Source organism: Nothoprocta perdicaria, unplaced genomic scaffold (genome assembly GCF_003342845.1).
Source record: "Nothoprocta perdicaria isolate Ctin4 unplaced genomic scaffold, notPer1 scaffold_252, whole genome shotgun sequence".
NCBI classification, from domain to species: domain Eukaryota; kingdom Metazoa; phylum Chordata; class Aves; order Tinamiformes; family Tinamidae; genus Nothoprocta; species Nothoprocta perdicaria.
In genome coordinates, this window is record NW_020455480.1 from 843106 (window position 1) to 862784 (window position 19679).

The window sequence follows — 19679 nt, forward strand, 5'->3', positions numbered from 1 at the left end:
TTTGCCCAAGCTCGGGTTGAGACAAGACTGCGGGAGAGGGAGCTGGAAGGGGGCAGGTGCGCGTGCGCAGGAGCGGTGCCATGTGCTGCCGCTGCCGTTCTTCGAGCCCCGATTCTGGGCGCGTTGAGTGGCCGCTGCAGGGGTTCCCCATGTGCGGCTGCTCCTGGCGGTGGTGGTGCAGGGACTGCGGATGCTGTGCTGGTATAGATGGATGAGTGCTGCTGTGTTGTCTTAGCAGAGTCAAACTCGGGTCACAGGCAAGAGGCTCAACTTGGAGTAAGAGTCCCGTGAAGCTTCTGCCAGACTGAACGTGCTGGTGCTCAGGGAGGGGGGCAGCAGATCTGCAGTGTGGCTGGGGAAGGGCCAGGGCCATCCCAGGTTCCCTTTGGTGGCAAAGCGTGCACCGAGGGCACCCCCTCTGCTCTTGAGAACAGTTGCTAGCAGATGACCTGGGCACGGGAGGCAAGAGGGGTCGGGGAGAGCTGTGACAGGAGCTTGGAAAGCAAAAGCAGGCAGTGCGTGTGTTGTCCCTGGCTGGTAGACTAATCTGCTGCCTTATCTGATTTGCATATCAATTATTTTTTTTAAGAGGACTCAAGTGGACCCAAGTGCCAGACTGTGTCTCAGTATGCTGTAGGAGGAGAGCAGGAACTGCTTGATTTGGCCTGAACAAGGAGCCTGAGGCTCACTTAATGAGCCAAGGACCCCTCTGGCTAACGCAGGCCCTTAGCTTCGAAAGGGGAGACGCGCTGATTTCTGAGGCAGTTCTGAGGTGCTTCTGGAGGGCAAGGCAGCGTGTTTGTCCTGTTCAGTGGGTAGCAGCAGCAGCGGCACCAGCCGCTGCCCTCCCGCCCGGCAGGGCTGGGGCGCTGTGAGCTCTGGGCCACCCGAGCGCGGTGTCCGCTGCCCATCGAGAGGCCCCTCTCTGTGTCGCCCTCGCCGCACACACCAGGCCAAGCTCCTTTGCCTGGCCTTGAGGTAACGCTGTCCCTGGCATGGCTCAGCGCCAGGCAGCCGGCCCTCTTGTGAGCCAGTAGCTGAAAAGTCCGAGGGCCTGGCGGTGGGAAAGGCTTAAAGGTGATGCTCGCCCTCTTCTAGCTCATGGTTCAGGCAGGCAGCCCTCTCCTTGGCACATCTCCAGCCAGAGCCTGGGGCTTGGGACCTGCACTGAGTCTGGGGCAAAGAGCTGGGCCGCCTGACCACAGCAGATGCAGCAAGGTCATCTGTGGACTGCAGCCCCGGTGCCAGAGCTTTGCTCTCCTGTCTGGCCCTGGTCTGTCCTGTGCAGCTGCAAAGGGCAAAGTTCACTATTGCAGGTATTCCCTGGCCCCTTCCGGCAGAAGGGAAACGTGTGTCTTTGTGCTGCAGCTGGCTGGTGGGAGAATGCCTCCCTGGGTGCAGAACGTAGGGCTGTGGCTTCCTCTCCCTTGCCGGTAACCCGTAGGCTTGGTCGTTCTGCAGTCCTGGCAGCAGGAAGCTCCCTGCAAAGTGGCGTTTCTGTGGTTTTGGTCTCGCTCCTGCTGCCCTGGGTTCCTGTACATGGCCAGGGGCAGGAGGTAGAGTCTGCTTGGTGTGGGCATTCTGTGGACATCTGCCTGGCACCCAGAGTGTGGAGCTGGCCTGGAAGTCAGGCTTTAGCACAGCCAGCTCCCTGGCACACGAGTCACAGAGATGCTGTGGCTGCAAGGCCTGTGCTTCGAGTGCTGGAGCTGCTCTGAGGATGAGGATGGAAGGATTGGGGAGGGTTGGCTGCAAGCATGCATGGACAGGGTCTCTGGGGGCATTGGCAACTCCTTTCTCCTGAAACCCGGGAAACAGCAGCCAGGAGCATGAAGGCAGTTCTGGGCTGTGATCTCTGGGAAAGCCCAGAAGGAGAGCTGAGGAATGCGCATTAGTCAAAAGCAAAGGTAGAGGATGAAAGAGGATTCAGTAGCTCTGACTGTAAAGGCAGGTTTGGAGGAAGGAGCTGGAGGGATTGCAGGTGGGACATGAAAACAAGAGCTTGGAAAGATGGAATAGATGAGGCCGGTGGGGAAATGTTCTGTTCTGTCCCTGGATCAGAAGGATGTGAACACAATTCAAAGGGTTGTGGGCGAGAAGATGACACTCCTTAGCTGGAGGGAGGACTGACCTCTCCTGAGCGCGACAGTGTGTCACAGGGGTGCGAAGGTGCAGCTGGGTGCTGTGTCAGCTTGCAGAGCGCAGCGTGGTGATGGAGTGTGGCTTCACACCCCGTCAGTCTGTTGCTTTGGGGGTCTGGGTCCCTCGCTCATTTACAGGGGCCACAGTTTGTCGCTGTCCTGTTTGCCGGGGATGCAGCAGCAGGGAAACAGAGCGGCGGCTCCGCTTAGCCCGCTGCACATGGGGAAAGAGCGCAGGGCAGAGCTGGCAGCTGCCGTTCAGAGCTCGGTCTCCTGCTTGTCTGGGCAGGAACCGCAGGCCCCTCCTCCAGTCAGCCCAGCCAGGCGCAGAGCAGGAGGAAGGTGAAGCCAGGGGAAGACAGAGCCTGTGTCTGAGCTGCAGAGAAGCAGCTTGAGCTCCTGCCCCGCTGTTTGCTAGTGGATAGGTGTGGGGTGGGGGCAGCCCCCGTGCTGGGGCCAGCAGCAGCCGCGCAGCCCGGGAAGCTGGAGGGCAGTGGGGAGTTCGCGCCTGCACTGCTGCCCCGGAGCTGCCGTCTTGCTGCAGCGAAGCCGTCCCGCCGCGCCAGCTGGGCTCTGTCCCGCAACCCGGGAGGAAGCGGCCAAAGAGATAAGGGAGCCTGGGCAGATGGCAGTGACAAGCTCCCCTTGGAAGCGGGAGCAACAGCAGCAGGAGTGCTCGTGCCTGGTGTTTGCCAGGAGCCAGGGAGAAGCAGCAAGCGCCACGGGAAGGCTGTTTGCCATGCCCTCTGGGAGCGCCGGCGGAGAGGGAGGGGAAGTGGCAGGACGCGGCGTTTCTGCGAGAAGAAAGTGCTGATGTGGGGGCTGCCACCCAGGGTGCCGTTCCCCCCACGGGAGTGGGGACCCGGCCTACGGCTTTGCCCTGCCCGTGGCAGAGCCATCTCCTGTACGTGGCCCCGAGCACCCGCGTAGTTGGCACTCTTGCCTCTCCACAGCATTTCAGGTGACGGGGCAAGCTTGCGGGCTGAAGGCTGCGCGCTGGCCTCGAGGAGACCTGTACCCTCCAAGTGCTCGTTTCTTCTGCCTTCTAAGGTGGTGCCCGTTTTCCAGTGACAGCAGTTTGTGCCAAGGCTAGCGCAGGGCTTCCTCGCAGCCACGTGGCTCTCAGTGTGCTGGACTCTTCCCCCTGCTAGACGTGCGGCTCCTTGGGCTTAACCTGCCAGCGGGACAGGGTTAGCAGCAAACCCAGGAGGAGGCTGCGCCGCCCAGCAGCCCGTGGGCTCCAGGCATCAGGAAACGCCAAGGCATTGCACGCCCGTGCTGGGGAGCTGTGCTCCAGGGGGGCTTCCCTGCCAGCTGCTCGAGGGGATGTCTCCACGGGCCATGTCCTTGCAGGCTGAGGCCCCAGGGCCATGGGAGCGGGGAAGGCCCCGCAAGGGTTAAGCGCGCGCGGCGGCGCGCTCCTGTGCGCAGCTTGCGCTGCGCCGCCCGAGCGTGTTTAGCAGCTTGCTCCAGTTGGCTTGCTTCCCAGAATGCTTTGGAAAAGCACTGACCTCCGACCCCCAGTACAAACTGAGCCCAGCACGTGGGAGGGAGAAATTACTCCCAGACCTTCAGGCTCCAGGGTTTACAAGCTGCCTGCAATAAAGCAGCCATTTTTTTCCGACAGTTACTAAATCTCCCCTTTTAGCTCTAGCGCAAACCTCTCCCCTCGCTCCCCTCCCCTGCCCCCAGCCCCACTGCTTGCTCATTGCAATCAGAAGCGTCCCTGAAGGGGAGAGCAGCCTGTTAGCGCGAGGGCCCGGAGTCGGGGAGCGCGGAGGTGCCGGCATGCGGCGGAGCACCCTGGCGTGCAGCAGAGCGCCCTGCTGCGCAGCAGCGCTCCTGTCGCGCCTGGCAGCCGCCTCGCGTTGCTCTGGCTGGCCGCCCCCTGGGCAAATCTGCGCCGAGAGCAGCGCGCTGCCCAGTGCCGCGCAAGCAGCTCCTGCGCGCCGGGGAGCCCCCGGCAGCTGCTGCGCCCCACGCAGCCTGCGCGCACCAGGCGCCCTTCCCAGGCTGCGGAGCTGGCAGCCCCGGAGGCGCTGCCTTCCTAGAGGAGTGTCGTCTGCGCAACCCACTGCATTCCAGTGTTGGGCAGCAGCGGGGTCTTTATGCTCCTGTTAGCGGACCAGGAACCAAAGTGCCAAGGTTCTCTCCTGGGCTCTTCTGCGCACTGGTACCACATCGGACGGATGGATTTGTTTTTTCCGTGCTACCTTGAGATGGGAGTAATAACTCAGTGTTTGAACTTGTGTGTCACCAGCTCCTTAGGTGACTTGCTCGCTGCGCATTCCCGCAGCGAGCGAGGGATTAATCTCCGGGAAGGCGGGCCAGTTTTGAGGGGAGATCGCTGCGTGGGAGGCTCACGAGGCTTCACCGGCGAGTGACTGCACTGCCTGGTGCAGCTGGGAAGTGCCACGTTCTGCTTGTTCGCGGGTGACTGGGGTTCTGTTGGAGCTCAGGGTCGGTGTGGGGCAGCCGCCCTGCGCGCCTGGTGCAGTGCCGAGCCTGCGGTGCATTGCGTTGCTGCCCAGGGCGTGAGGAGCACATGTGCCTGTTTGTACAGCACTTTGGGAACAGCAAGCGCTCATTACAAGCGGCAGCCGTGCCATGGGCACTGTGGGATCCAGATAAGTGAAACAGGAGTGGGTATTTCAAAACAACCTCTTCCCCGCTCCTCCCTCCCACTGCGCACATTCCTGCAGCAGGGAGCACGTGAAGGTGGGCAGCGCTTGCGGCTGGGGGCCTGTGAGCAGCAGCCCTGGCAAGGGGCGCAGGGGACGGCGCGTTCGCAGCGCCGCTGGCGCGCGGCAGCTCCCGCTGCACGGCCGAGGTGCCGCCAGGCAGGCAGCGCTGTCCAGAGACGGGCACGGCTGCCGGCAGCAGCCTGGATGGCTGCAGGGAAGCAGCCTGCGGGCAGCCCTCGAGTCTGCCTGAAACGTTGCTGTGTTTCTCTGCGAGGTCAACAGCTCGCTGGGAGGAGCGCAGTGGTACAAGCCAGGCTTGTAGTGTGGCAGCAGCAGACCTGTGCTGTGTTTTACCCTGCTCCCAGCCCCTAGACAGAGAGGGACAGAGAAGGCATTCTCCTCAATTCGCATTAGTCCAGTTTAGGTCCTGTTTGATGTTCACCCCAAAAAGCATATTCATCTGAATCCCCTTCTCTCCCCTCTCTGAGAGCTTGGATTTGTTTTTAAATCTATATGGCAGTCGCCCAAGCTGGCTGAGTCAGGCAGCTGGCTGGCCACCAGAAATAAAAATGTGGTTTTGTCCCCTCCCTCATTCACCCCCCCCACCCCCCATATTTTTCTCCCTTCACTTAGCGACAGTTTCGTGTATTGACAACAAACTTCTTTCTGCCTCGCTCTCTCTTGGGGCTTGGACAAGTGGAAGCTGGTTTTTATTTTGAGAGTCGGTCTAGAGGGAAAAGGTGCAGGGTGGCAGCTTGTTTTTCTCTTTTCACTTTTGCCTGCAGTGATGCCGTCTAGAAAGCAGAGCGCGGTTTTTCAAGCCCAAACCTAGGAAGGCCTGGCAGTAGCGTTGGTTCTTCTGTGTCCCCATGCTCTCCTTCTGCCAGCTCTGAGCAGCAGGGCCTTGTACGTCCAGGGCTGGAGCACGCGGCCCTGCCTGATCCCCCGCTGCTGAGGAGGAGCAGGAGAAGCAGAAGTGAAAGGACTTGCCCAAGGGATGGGAGCAGGAGAGCGGGCCCGTCTGGGCCCGTGGGCGCTGAGGAGCTGTAGCAGCCGTGGGCCGGCTTTTGGGAAGCAAAAGGAGGTGAGAGGTGAAACTTTTGTTTCCGAATGTTTACAGAGGCTTTTGGCCTCGGTGGCATACGTGGCCGGTCAAAATATCCTGTGGGGTCTGGGCTGCCGCTGGCAAGACAGAACCAAACAACCGCTGTCTGTGACATCCCGCTGTCACATTTTCTAGAGAGGCTGCAGACTGCGTTGTCCAAGCAGAGCCGTAGGTTGTTTTGTACGTGTGCAGCAGCTTCGGGAGCCTAAACAGGCAGAAGAAACACCACGAGTCCGTGGCGGTAGAGCTGTGCCTACGCCCTGCCACATACGCCTCCTCTCCCTGTTTTGTCACCTTGTTGGAGCAGGGACAGGGGATCCCGCTTGCCCTCACACACTTCCCCTTGCAGCTCCTGTGCAACAGGGATGCACCTGGAGCTCGTTGTAGCTCCCAATCAGGCCCTTAAGAGCAGAAGGGTAACCGCTCTTACGTGCATTCCGCTAGGTTGCCAAGAAGGGAGCCTTCTCGGTAGCCCTGGCATTCGCAGGGTTCCCTGCACCACAGGCGTGGGAGGTACGAGTGGATGTGGGTCCTTTTTCCCCTCAAGATCCCTAGGGAAAAGTGCCTGTAGCAGCTGTGTCGCTGCAGCCTCCTGGCATCGTGCAAGGATGGGAGAGAAGGCTTCTCCTGGAGGCCTTGGTGACCTCCTTGCTGGACAGGGAGGGACTCGAGGACGGTTTTTGTAGCGGCTGTCAGGACTATCGCCTCCCTCTCTGGTGCTCCCGCTGGGAGACGTGCCTGCGTTCCCAGCTCGGACCCAAGGGAGGCTGTGCGAAGCGGGGATGTTTCTGCCCTGTGGGCTGGGCTGGGCCCTCAGCGGTTCTGCTCCTGCGTGTCTGAGCTCTGAGGAGGGCTGTGGGCAGCCCTTTGTGCTCTTCCTGGCATGGGGGGACAGCACAGGGCTGTCTGTGGGCACTGGCGGCTACGTGAAGGCCCCCATCCCAGGCTGAGCTGCGCCTGGCTGGGGTGCGTGGCCGTGTCCCGGCTTGCGGCGCGTTGCTGGGGTGCAGCGCGTAGCACCTCGCAGGAGCAAGGCTCACCCGGCGAGCTAAGGAAGCTCCTCGGGGTGAGAACAGTTTTCAAATGCAAATTGGCAGATCGGTTTCAGAGACAGATTTTCTTAATTTGTATGTTGATTTTTTATTATTTTGAATGCATAAATCCTGGCAAATGCTGCAGCTCGGCTCTGGCTTCTGTGCACTTGAGCAAGAGGGCTGCAGGGGAGTGAGAAGCTGGTTGGCTGCTGAGAGCCATGCGGGTAAATGAGGATACCCGCGCTGGTCTGAACTAGTCTGCGTCTTCCTTGCTCATATATCAGCGCTCAATTGCAGGCCATACTTCCAAGGCAGGAAAGGCAAGGAATAGGAGAAATTGATTTATTGTTTTTATTTTAGCAGAAGAGGATGAGATGAGCTAGGACGCGTAAAAGAGAAAATAAATCCTACCTCAACAGACTGGACTCCAGTGTATTTCACTCTGCTGAAACGAAAGGAACTTGAGGTGCTCAGGGAGGCTTGGGAAGAATGCTAGGGAGCTCCTGGTGAGGCTGAGTTGTCACGCGTCACATGGGAAAAGCGGATGCTGGGGAAATGATAGCTGTATTAGTTGTAAAAGATGTTTCTCCACACATGTAGACAGTTCACCCCCCAGCTCCCTGTTGGCTCTGCCTATGCTGCAGAATGTGATGCAGCTACAAGAAGGCGGCAGCGCGTGCGAGTCTGCCGTTTGCTCGAGAACTGCAACGGAGGAGCAGCAGAACCGAGGAAAAGTGAGAAGCACAGCTGGAGGGACGGTGCTTTGCGGCCAGAGCTTCTGGGACTAGAAATGAGCAGAGCACGATGGATGCAGCACATTTGCTGGGCACCAAGGTAAAGGAGCGTTGGGGTCAGGAGGCAGGTGCTCAGACACATCAGCTGGGATGTCTCCTGCATTTGTAGCCAGTCCTGGGCCTCTCCTGTCTTCCCTTCTTGTCTCTTAGGATCCCGTGTGTGTAGAATGAGAGCGGTGTGCAAGGGAGGGGAGGGCTCTGTACAGGTAGGACAGTACCTCTGCGATGTGTCAGTCTTTCCATTGACATGGTCACCAGTTTTAGATCTACTTAGATTTCAAGTTTCTTGGAAAAACTGGGTTCTACTTTTTGGAGTTAGCTGGCTCTGTTGGCTACCTCAGAGGAGTGAAAAAGACTGTGCTATCTGGAAGAGAGAGGCTCATTCAGGCAGTGTGTGCGAGTACATGCATGGATGTATTTGTGTGCTTGAGGCAATGGGAGCAGGATCCCTGCGGTTTTCAGGAGCTTGTCAGTTGGATTGCGTCTGTGCTTCTTGACAACATCGTATCGATTCTGCAGGGGCAGGTGACGTGTGCACTGCAGTGTCCACCAGTCGGCCGGGCAGCTGGTTGCCTGCTCCTTGGCTGGCGGACCCTTCGGCAAATCCTCCGTGAGACTCTGTGAGAAGGCGCTTTGCACCCTCTGTCCTCACTGCTGGCCATGAAGGTGATGGCTCTTTCTCCTGGATTTGCCCTTGTGGAGTAAGGCTAACGGGCCTGGCAGTGGAGATAGATCTACTGATGCTTTTAGCATTTGGAAAGAACTGTGAGGGCTGAGCGTGAGATTGAGAGCCCATGTCTCGTGCCTACAGTGTGAACCTGGCCTCAGTGCTCACTGATGAGGGCAGAACCTGCACAGGAGCAAGCTGGTCTGTCCGTGGCCTCGCACAGGTGGGGTTTTCCTCGCTTTCACAGCTAAGTTCTGATGCCCGCAGGTGGAATCACTATGTATGCTGAGCCAAGAGCATCAACCCATCTCCTCTCTTGCCTGCGGTGCTGTTGGAGCTGCTTGCTGTGTGCATGACAGTGTCAGCGCCTGGGGACAGAGGCCTCCCTGGAGAGAGCAGTGCCCGGCCCTGGCTGCAGCCGCCAGCGCTGCCCTCCGTCCCGCCAGGGAGCACGGCGTGGCTGCCACTCCAAAGGCAGCCGGGCACATGCAGGCTCGCGCGGCCGCGCTCGTGGCGTGCAGGGTGGTGCCGGCTGGCGGCGCCTGCTCGCCGTGGGGCACGCGGGCAGCGTGTTCGTGTTGGTGTTCACATGGCTGGAGGCTCGTGCTGGCGCAGGCGCACTCATACAGGCTGCCGTGTTCCCACATACAGGCGACAGAGCTGAGCCCCGGTCCCGGGCTATTTTTGGGAGCACTCCTAAGAATTTCGAGCGTGTTTCAGATGTTACAGTCTTAGATGGGGGAAAGCTAGAACAGATGGCTGGAGGGTTCAGAGCAGCAGCCCTGCTGAGAACAGATATTTATAGGCAGATTTAACCCTTAAAGGGCTAATGTCTAAAGTGAACACTGTGGAGCTGGGCAAGGCGCTGTTCTTTCTGCTTGGTAAGGGCTGCTTTGCAATGCAGCCTGGAAGTCCTGAGCGGTGTCCGACCTCCCTCTTGACTGCTGCTGGACACGGCTTTCTCATGGCAGGCACAGACTGGAGCCCAACTGGTCAGTGCAACTGGGCTTGAGGTGCTCTTTGGGCTAGGGCAGTAGGCGCTGAGGCTGCCCTCTGTTTGTGTGACCAGCAAAGTGAGCACAAAGATTGTTTTGTCCTTCTTGCTCTGTATTTTTTTTTCCCCAACTTCTTCCTCCTCTTTGCTGGGAGATTACATTCGGGCATTCTGTCTTGTAAAGATAGGCAGATTGACCCCCTACCCTATCAGAGTCATCAGATGTTCTTTCTTGCCCTCGCCTTGGCCTCCTTTGCTTGGATATTTAGGGAAACAGCGGTATCCATCTGTGCATTGTGCTGGTTAGAGTAGAGCAGGCGGCAGAGTTGGGAGCGCAGCCCATGGATGTTCATGGGTCTCTCCGTAGCCCTTTCCTGGTGAGCAGCAGGTCTCTCTTGCCCCGCTTGGGACCTGAAGCTTGGCAGCATCTCCCAAGTGAGGTGCATCTTGGAATGGGCTTGCTGAAACTGAAGAAACAGTCTGGGGACTGTACAGTCCTCAGGCAGGGACTGTACAGAAACTGCGCAAGAGGTGGCTGGGAGCTGCAGCTCTTGCTCTGAGGGAACAAAGAAGGGGCGCAGGGCAAGTCTGCTCTGTGCGCTGGTCTGCCCACCTCGGGGAGAAGCGGGGAGCTTTCTCCAGAGCTTGTGTGGGGTGCAGGCAGTCTGGTTAGAAAGGGAAACAAAGATGCTCACCGTGCAGGTGCTGCCAGGCCCGAGAAGTGTTCTGGCCTGCATTTGTGCTCCTGAAATTTGGGAGATTGAGTCCAGCTGTGGGACATGTGAAGGCACTGCAGTGTGGAGTGAAGAAAGGAACTTCTCCCATGTGGCTCGCTTTCTGGCTACGCTGCTTCTGCACAGCAGCAGTCTGCACAGGGAGTGACGTGCTCAGTCCCGTCTGTGCTTCCAGTCCCAGCTGAGCTGTGACTCCCCTTGTCGAGGTTTCCACTAGCCCAGATGTTGGTTGCAAAGGGACCCTTGCAGCACAGACTGTAGACTTGTGCCCAGCACAGCAGGGTCCAGGGTGCCAGCGGCTGCTGTGCCGGGTTGTGCCAGGTCTGGCTAGGACCTCTGTGCCTCTGTTCAGCAGCCAGAAATGCTTCCCATGTTAGCAGCATCAGCTTGCTGCACTTGGAAGTCAGGCTGGTAATCCAGAAGCAGGTTCCTGGTCATTGGTTACACAGGGGATAATTGGTCTAAAATTCGCCCAACTTTTATGTGTTATTCCCTGATACCCACTGCTCTCTATCCAGGCTTCCCAAGCAGAATGTGGGACTTGAAAGTGTCCGTGAGGCATGAAGGAGCGTCCTGTGTAACGTGCCATTGAATGAACATCCTTAGCAGTCGGGGCCCCGCGTGGAGCCACGCTGCTCACTTGCCGTGTCACTGGCGGTGTCACCCTCTGCACGTTGCCCGTAGAGAGGCATGTGCTGTCTTGTCCCTGCTGTAGAAATGGTGGGATTTGGGAAGTGGTGGCAAAAGCCACACGTGTGTAGGCACTGACACCGTGCGCTGCAACTTCAGCGTGCCTGGAATTTGACTCTTTTCCAAGCAGGGTTTGAAACTCTGCAGGAGAGTCTGGGGAGCGTGACAGAGTGCAGGGGGGTCCTGCTTGGCCTGGGGCTTTGCAGCGCCGCGTCAGGAGTCGTCTCGGGGTGTTGGCGCGTGAAGCGCTCCAGCCTCTGCTGGCCCCCACATGCTGGGGCTGGCAGAGGCACGTCTGGAGGAGGCAGGAGCGTGCTGCACTTGCTTGATCCCTGCACTTGCTCTTTCCAGCGCCAGGGCATGGAGTCTTGGAAAATGGTTTCTGGGCCCTACCTTGATGTGACTGTGTTCTCGTGGCTCTGCTGGGTGTCGAGTGGGAGAGTCCTCAGATTCCCCACAGCTCAGCACAGACCATCAGTTCTTGTTGTCCCTGTCAGGCATTACAGGCTCTCTTGCTTTACCATCCTGGAGCTGCCAAGAAGAGAGGAGGAAAAACGCGTTAACTGCTGTCTGTCCTGCTGGGTGCATGGAGGTGGTTGCTGTGTGTCCATTGGTGTTTGCCGTGACATCCATCTCCTCTCCCAGACTCCCTCTCCAGGCTCTCCCAGTTATGCTCCAGGTGCTGCAGCAGCCAAGGCGGCCAACAGCACAGAGAAATGGTGCAACCTGGTGTCCCAGGCCGGTGCTTGCGCACCAGTAGGAATGGGACTGCGGCGCAGAAAAGCTGGGTTCCTCCGGCCACGGCACGTGCCGCTGGTGACCGATGCCGCTGGAAGGTGGCCGCGTTTCGTGTCCAGGCGAGCGGCGGGAGCCGGGGGCTGCGGGGGGCACCAGAGGCTGCTTGGGTAGCCAGGCTGGCCGTGCCCTCCTCCCCAGCCCGCGCCAGGGGCGGCAGCCACCGCTGGCGCGTACCTGCCCTGGAGGAAGGGACTGCGGTGCAGGAGCAGCCCACCCAGCACAGAGCCCAGGCTGCCAGCACCAGGATCTGCCCACACTTGCCCGTCTCCCTCAATAGCCCCATTGTTCCGGGAGGGCAAGGAGGCGGCTTCCGCAGCTCCCTGGCCCTCTTAACCCTGCACCGGCCTCCGGGACCTGTGCGGAAGGGACGGTGTTGTGGCGCCTTGGAGGAACGGCGCAAGCGCCGCTGCAGCCGCGTGAAGATCTGTGCTGATCTAAAGAAGATGCCAGTGGAGAGACAGGCCCTGCTGAGCCTCTATTTCCTGTGCCAAGATGCGCAAGGCTCTTTGCATTCCTCTTTACCACTGCCACCTTGCTTTGGGAGCAGCCCGCACCAGCCGCCTGCAGGGCACCAACCATCAGCCTCCGCGTTGCTCTGGCCCTGACGTGTGTTGGCGCAGGAAGTGTCTTTTGGTATGGGATGTTTGGAGTGTTGGGGTGCTAATTCCAGTGGCTGATATATCAGTGTGGAAGCTGTTTAAAGTGATTCCAGCTTGATCAAAGTGCCTTCTTCCTTCCTGTACTGTAACGTGATCATGGCCCAGGGAGCTACTCTTGCTCTGCTGCAGCCTCCAATTCCTGTTGCTTTCCACGGACAGCACTGGGAAGAGGCTGCAACTTGTCCTTTGGGTGAGGATGTAGCTGCATTTCAGTCACCAGCGTTTTACTTCTTGTTGTAGCGCAGGTCTGCAGTGAGCTACCAAATGCACAGGGAACAGTTTTCCTTAGTGCTCTGGACTTGCCCACATCTCTGCCTTGACTGGCAGCTTCGGGTGACAGGACGGACAAAGGAGCACAAACCTGCTCTGGGACACGCTGTCTGCCGTCGCCGCGGTCTCCGAAGCCTCCCGGCAGCTTCCTGCCGCCGCTGCTTCCCGCCGCGGTGTCCCGGCGGCCTCCGCGCCTCTGCTCTGTTACAGATTTCCTCTCCGGAGCGAGTGGGCCCAGGCGGAGGAAGAGGCATTTGGCTGCTGTGCCCAGACTGTGTATGGGAAACTTCCCGGCTCTCGCTTTGCGACATGCAAGATCGTGGCGCGTCTTGTGCTGTGGTAGCTCTGAGACTCGGGAATTGGCTCCATAATCGAGAGAGACGGAGCTTTGGAAACCCGTAGATGCAGTGTGACAGTGCCTGGATGGTCTGCTGTAAAACCTACAGCTCCTTTGCTTGTACCCCTGCCTGAGCAGCTGCTGTGATTCCAACAGCTCCGTTATTCCAGCCCTTCCCTCTCCTTTGTACCCCATCCTTTGTCACCAGATAAAAGCAGACTGTATCAGGCAGAAAAATTAAGTGACACAAGTGAAGCCCCAGGTGCCGTTGAGGAGACTAGGGCTGTGCTGGGGACTATTGTGGTCGCCCATTGCTGTACCTAGTTGAAACGAAGCTGCTGCCGAGCGCTGTAGGGCCCCTGTGCAGTGTGTGTCTTGCTGCCCTCCCGGAGGGCTGCACTTAGTGCCCTTGCTCTGCGCGTCCCGTGGTGATGGCTGGAGCCTTGGCTTAGGGTTAGATAATTACATTTCAGAAGGAGCTTGACATGCTGAAGGGAGGATGCTATGAAGCCCAAGTCACCGCTGGGACTTTGGGCCAGCTCTGCGGGCCAGGCTGTGTGGTTTTGCACGCCCTGAGTGGGAGATGTGAGATGGGGAGTATTTGGTCTGTTCTCCCTCGCTGCTGCCTTCTTCCATGCTCCCCCCCGTGCAGCCGGACTGCGGTCCCTCGCGCGGGCGGCTGGCAGCGCTCGGCAGCGAGAGCCCTGCCGCCCGCTGCGCTCCGCGTGGCGCCAGCAAAGGTGGAGGTTTCCCGGGTGGAATTTCCTGCAGGGCAGATGCGCGTCTCTCCCTGCTCTGACCTTCAGCCCCCGTAAGCCTTCGTCATGACGGCATGCAAATAAGAGCAATGGTGCTGGCGGTGGACGGAGCTGCTGGGAAAGGAAGTGACCTCAGCCAGGGTTTAAATATAGAGCGCAGCCTTGCTCTGTGCCGGGCTGTTATTTATACCCTTGGAGCAGTGTTTGGTGACTTCGTGCATCTCTTCTGCAGTCCGGGCAGCGTAGACACAGAATGCTTTCCGTGCAAGGCGCTGGCCCCAGCAGCCCTGCTCTCACAGCCCTCTCCTGCAGGTCGCTGTTGGATTGCTGCATGCATGCGTGCCCTGGTAGAGGCGCTTGGATGGGTGCGTGCAGACACATGCGGGAGCCGTGCTGCAGCGGGGTGCTTTGCTGCCCTGCAGGTGGTAACGGAGTACCCTTTGACCATTGCTTTTGGTGCCAGGAGTGGCCACAGGAGGCAAGCCCGGTGCCTTCCTAAACTGCATCTGTTTCAACAGTGGCCCAAGCACCCCAGGATAAGTAATTGCTCTGAATGCTCTATAGAAACAGGTTGAAGAAAGGCTGTCCGAGCAAATCCTGCTGCATAAGGCTTTAAAACCATGCCTCGTTTCCTCCTCACGAGCCACTTCCAGGGAGCCCCTGCTTAGCATGTGCTGCTTGCGCTGCAGGCGCAGGGCGTAGTGCAGCCAGGCTCCGGGCGGGTGCTGTGCTGGCCCACGGGCTCCCCAAGGCCCATGTGCTGGCCGGGCCCGCAGGTTCCCGCGAGGGCTCGGAGGGCTGCGCCTGGCTCACGGCGGCTCTGCGGGAAGCGTTTCCGGCAGCCGGCGCACGCTGCGAAAGCCTCGCTCGCAGTGCGCAACAGGCAGCTCCGTGCTGCGCTTAGCCGAGGAGGTGGAGCGAGCGTGTGCTGAGCCCCGGCAGGAGACGGGGTGGCCACGTGGCTCTGCCCTTCAGGCAGCCGCCCGCACGCCCTGGCGGGCGGGCAGGTTTGAAGGTCCCAGGGAAGTGCTTGGCCCACACATAGCATCCCCTGCGCAGGGCTGGCTGCCTCGCTCTGGCTGGAGGTGCAGCGAGTTCCCCAGGGCTCAGCTGCTCCATGGAGTGCCCTGGGCGACGGTGACACCTAGTGGTGTCGTTCCCCAGCCGCGCGTCGCCGCGGGGTGCGCGCTGCGAGCCCCGAGACCTCTCCCCAGGTTCAACCATGCCCGGCACTGTGACCCCTTGCAGGCTCAGTCTTCGGCCTTGTGCAGCTTGGGAGGCTGATACTTTTCCTCTCGTTCAAAAGGGCCTGAAAAAGTTACTGAGAAAGTGCAGGGAAGAGAGAGAAGGCTTTTCTGGGCTCTCTGTGTGGTGGTATAAGAACAGGGTAGTTTCCTGAGGCGATGCTGTAGCCCATTCAGAGCAGATGACCTCCCTCGGTAGCATCATGGCCCTGCGCAGCTCCCTGCCACGTCACGTGCGAGTCCCCTCGAGCTCTGGGGTTCAAGCAAGATTCACGTGGCCATTTGCATGAGTGATAGAACCGCTCGAGTGAGAGCTTCCTTACAGGGGCTGAGGAGCGACTCGTGCAACTGCTGCCCTGCAGCGCGCTTCGTAAGGGCAGGGTGCTCTGCTGCTGCGGAGCTGCGCTCTCGGGATGGAGCAGGCTCCAGGGCACATCTGCTGTTAGAAGCCCTCAGCAAGTCCTGGCTAGAGCTGGCCAGGTGACAGAAACCCTGCTCTGCTACTGGTCTTGAAGGGTTCTGCTTCTCACCGGATAGAAACCCGATGAACACCCATTGCAACGGGATTGTTTTGGAGCAACCATTTCTGCATGGAAAAGGTCAGGTTCCTGATTCTGGTCTCAAATCAGCAGTAGCCCTGGAGTCTTGGACCTCGGAAATTTTGCTGCTGCCAAATTTGTCATGATCCTGGTCTCTGTGATGTACTTGGACTTTAATGAAATGGCATGATACTCCTTTGGAAGTGTTCTAGCTCTTCCTGATGTTAACCCCGGGAGGCCTGATCATCTGGGAGCGGTGTGTTAGCCACAGTGTTTGCAACCTAATCCTCCCCTCCAGAGCTGGAGTGCGGCGTGTTTCAAGAGAGGGAGCAGGGTCCTTCGGGTCATTCGTTTTGCTGACCCGCGTACGCTGTCTGCAGCCCTTAAGCTGGCTCGGGACCTCTTGTTTCCAAAGCAGGGACATTCCCCTCGAGTTTGCAGGGTTATCCAAGGATCAGACCAGTCCCAGGATCTCTGCATGTGGGATGAGTGAGTAGATTATGAGCATGAGCGATGCGTTCAGAGGGCGTTGGCAATAGCAACCTGGTTCTGTTGCCTCCTGGGCTGCCTGGTAGACGGTGCCTAGGCGGCTTTTCTGCCTGTTGCGTCACTTTGTCGTGACCCATCTCCTCTGGGGTGCCGAGTGCTCGCCGACTTTGAGGCATGTCAGCACAGCGCAGGGGCAGGGTGCTCGTCGCAGCCGCCTATGTGCGCGTCGAGGTTTATCTAGGTTTCGTGTGAGAGCTCGCCGCAGAACCCGGTAGGCGGGAGGTGCAGTGAACTCCCTCGTTTGCCAAATCCCTGTGATCCTGGCCGCGCTATTCCCCTCCCGCTGCTGCCCCACGGCACGGGCTGGGGGTGCTGGGACCGCCAGCCCTGCGGCAGCAGTGCGCGGCGCGGCCGGCGCATGGGCTGCCCTGCTGGGAGGGGTGCGCAGGCCGCACATTCCTGCGGCTGCGTCGGGAATCTGCCTTATCGTCCTTCTGCAGCGAGCGGCGAGCGTGATTCACCAGAAAGCCCTCTGGGACCGCGGTGGGGTGTCAGGTTTCTTGAACTATCAGCTAGCGATTCCGGGATTGAGGATATGTCAGAGCAGTCTCTCCTCGCCTGGGGTTGCCTCAGCCCCTTCTGCTGTTGCGCAGGCTGGAGCGGAGAGGACTCGCTGAAAGCAGTTTTTGTTGTGGTGCTTTGGGGGTTCTTTTTCACTCAGGTCTAAGTCTTTAGTATAAGGCTGTGGCTTTTCAGACATACCCGGCACAAATGTTTTCTGTCTGCATTTAGATAGAGCATTTTCTTCGGCAGAGATATTTATTATGCCTTGCAAGCCTCCTTCCCCTCGTGAGGCAGGCTGAGTTGTCAGCCTGTTTAATGATGGGGGAATCTAGGTACCCGGGAACAGCGTGTCTCGCTCAAGGTCACCAGCGAAAGTGGCGGCAGCCAGCGGCCAAATGCAGGAGTCCTGGCTCCTTGCTTTGACCATGGGAATTAAATTTGCTCTTGTTTTCAAGCTGCTGGGCTGCAGTGGGGAGAGCTGCTCAGTTGCACAGAGAGCCAGATTTCTGTGTTGTCCTTTTGGCTGTGTTCTTTGAGGTGCTTTGGATCTTTTGTGTCTCTGCACCAGTGAATCGTATTTTGTAATTAAGTCTTTTCTGCGGCCCAGCTCTGTAGCACATCTATGAATCCAGTTTGAAGGGGGGGGGGTGAGGAGCTTACAGCAAGCAACGTGCCTGTCAGCTTACTGCAACCTCGGGCAGATGGGAGACTGGGCAGCAGGATCCAACTGTTGCTTCTCTTGGAAGCGCTGCAGAATCTGCAGGCAGTTGCATGTGGCTTTTGTCCTACTTGCATTCACAAGGAAAATGCCGTTGCTCTCAGCTGAAACCAGGATGGGTTGAGCCGGGCGCTCAGTGAGTTCCGGGTGGCTTTCCATGCTACAAGTGGCCGAGGCAAGGCATACACGTGCTCCCGGGATCAGCAGCCCATCCCAGGAAGCGAAGGAAGAAGGAATTCAATTAGCTAGCTACCTTAGAAGTGGGATATTCCAGAAGCTCTTTGCAGGGACCGGGGCTTGACCACCCTTCGGCCCTTCCTGGGCTGGCTGCCTGTGTCTGCCTTCCTGAGTGGAGTATCCAGCTAAGCTCTATCCAGGCTGCACAGCATGGGGTGCACCTGGATGCAGGTGCCCATGCATTGATCCATGCCCGAGACGCTTTTGATAGTGATGTCCTTTCATAGTTGGAATAGAGGGGTGGACAGCAGGATGGAACAGGCTGCCAGGTGTGGAGAGAAGGGTCTGCATTTATCATAACTCAACTTACTCATCCCTGAAGCAGTTGTTAGGTGTTGCTACAAGGAGCGAGTACTCATAAGGGCTGCTGCACTTGCTGTTCGTGAGCAACTTTTGACCCTGTTTGAGCTGGAGTGTTGAACTGTCCATAGGACTTGCGATAGGACTTGCGATTCAGTCAGGCGGTCTCTGCTCGGCTGCAGGGCACGAGCACTGTCCCAGTGCTGGCGCTTTGCAGGAGACCAAGGGCTGGAGCTGCATTTTCTGCAGGCAGCGCCTGCCCTTGACTTGGTGTTTGCCAGCCCGAGCTGCCGTGGTTCCTGCCGGTCTCCGCGTGGGTACTCGGAGAGGTAGTTGTTGTGCTGTTGTCCTGGGGGGTGGCAGCTGCTGGGAGTGCTCTGGCTAAATCGAGGGCTTTCGGGAGGGCCCTTCCTGCTTCTGCCTTGTGTCACAAGGAATGGATTGTCCCGGGAAACAGGGGGACGGTGGCTGCACGTGGAGCACCCTCTCTGGCTCGTGGCTTTGGCCCCAGCAGGGCACAGGAGCTTCCTCTCCTCGGCCGCGCGCTCGCATGCTGGCTGCGCGGTGCCGGTGCGCGCCACGCGCTGCCGCGTGAAGCGCCGAGGGGCCCGTTATGAATGCGGTGCAATGTCCTGCAGGCGCACCTGGGGCGAGCTCGGCTCTCCTCGCCTGCGGCACGTGTGGATGGAGCCGTGTGGATGGAGCCGGCAGCGCTTCCTTGGGGGCGCCCAGCAGCAGCCCTGCTCGCGAGGCCGCTTGGCGAGCCTCGAGTCCGCACGGCCACGTGTGGCAAAAACTGCCAGGCACGGGGATGGTCCAGCGGCAGCCGGGCCCGGGCCACCCGCGGCAGGAGCTGCGGCGGCGCTTGCTCTCCGGAATGCTGCCTGGCAGCGGCCTCCTCCAGAGGGGCCAGAGGCTCCGTGCAGGCGGCAGCGGGAACTGCTGGCAGCGCGCGCGCTTGGTGCTGCACTTGGAGCCATATGGACCTTCTCCTCCTCCCCGCTTGCCCTCTCTGCGTCTCCTTCCCTGCTCTGCTCCCCTCCCCCTGCGAGCGGTTCGGCAGAGCGATTGGGCAGGCGCTGGGACGGCAGCTCTGACATAAATCTCTCCTGGTGTGGAATGAGGGGTATAAATATCCAGAGAGTGATGTGATCTTTCCAGCTGCTATTAATAGGTCCCTGGAGAACAAGAGCGAGCGAGCGAGACTGGCTCACACTTAAAGGGCTAGCAACTCCCTTATGTGCTGTGAAAATTAATCAGCACCGCGCCTCCCGTCTTCCTGGAGGCCAGAGCCGAGCCCTCGGCAAGGGGTGTGTATGTGTGTGTGTGGAGGCGGTGGCGGAGGAGGGAGCCACTAACGAGGACGCAGGAAAGGCCAAGCAGTGCAGGAAGGAGCCCACTAACTATCTGGGAAGGCCCGGACAGGAGCGGAGCAGCACCGGCCTCGCGGGCTGCTCGGGCGGGATGTGCTCGGTGCCCGCTCAACCTCACCACGCAGCTGGCAGGTGCTCAGATGTCCCTGGCAGGGGCAGGAGCTCGCTGGGTTAACGGACGGTGGGGCGCAGCGGCGCTTCCATCTTTCCTGGATTACGGGTCTGCAAAGCGCACCTTGCTCTACGGCTGTGTGTTGTTCTGGGTGTGCTCTGCCCTCACTGCGCGAGCGCTTGGCCTCTCCTGATGGCGTGTCCCCAGATCTGCTTTTAGCATCTCCTGCTGCTGAGCTGGGTCCGTTCTATTTGGAGACTCGGGTTGCTCTGGAGCTGGTGCTTCCTGTCCCAGGATGGCAGGGAGACCTGCGTGCAGCGTCCCGCCTGCTCAGCGCGCTCGGAGGGAGCTGGCTGTGGGCCCAGTAACCAATGCGTGCTGGGAAACTTGTCTGCCTGTGCAAGGCAGAGGTGCTGCAGCGTGTTGAGGGGGCACCGT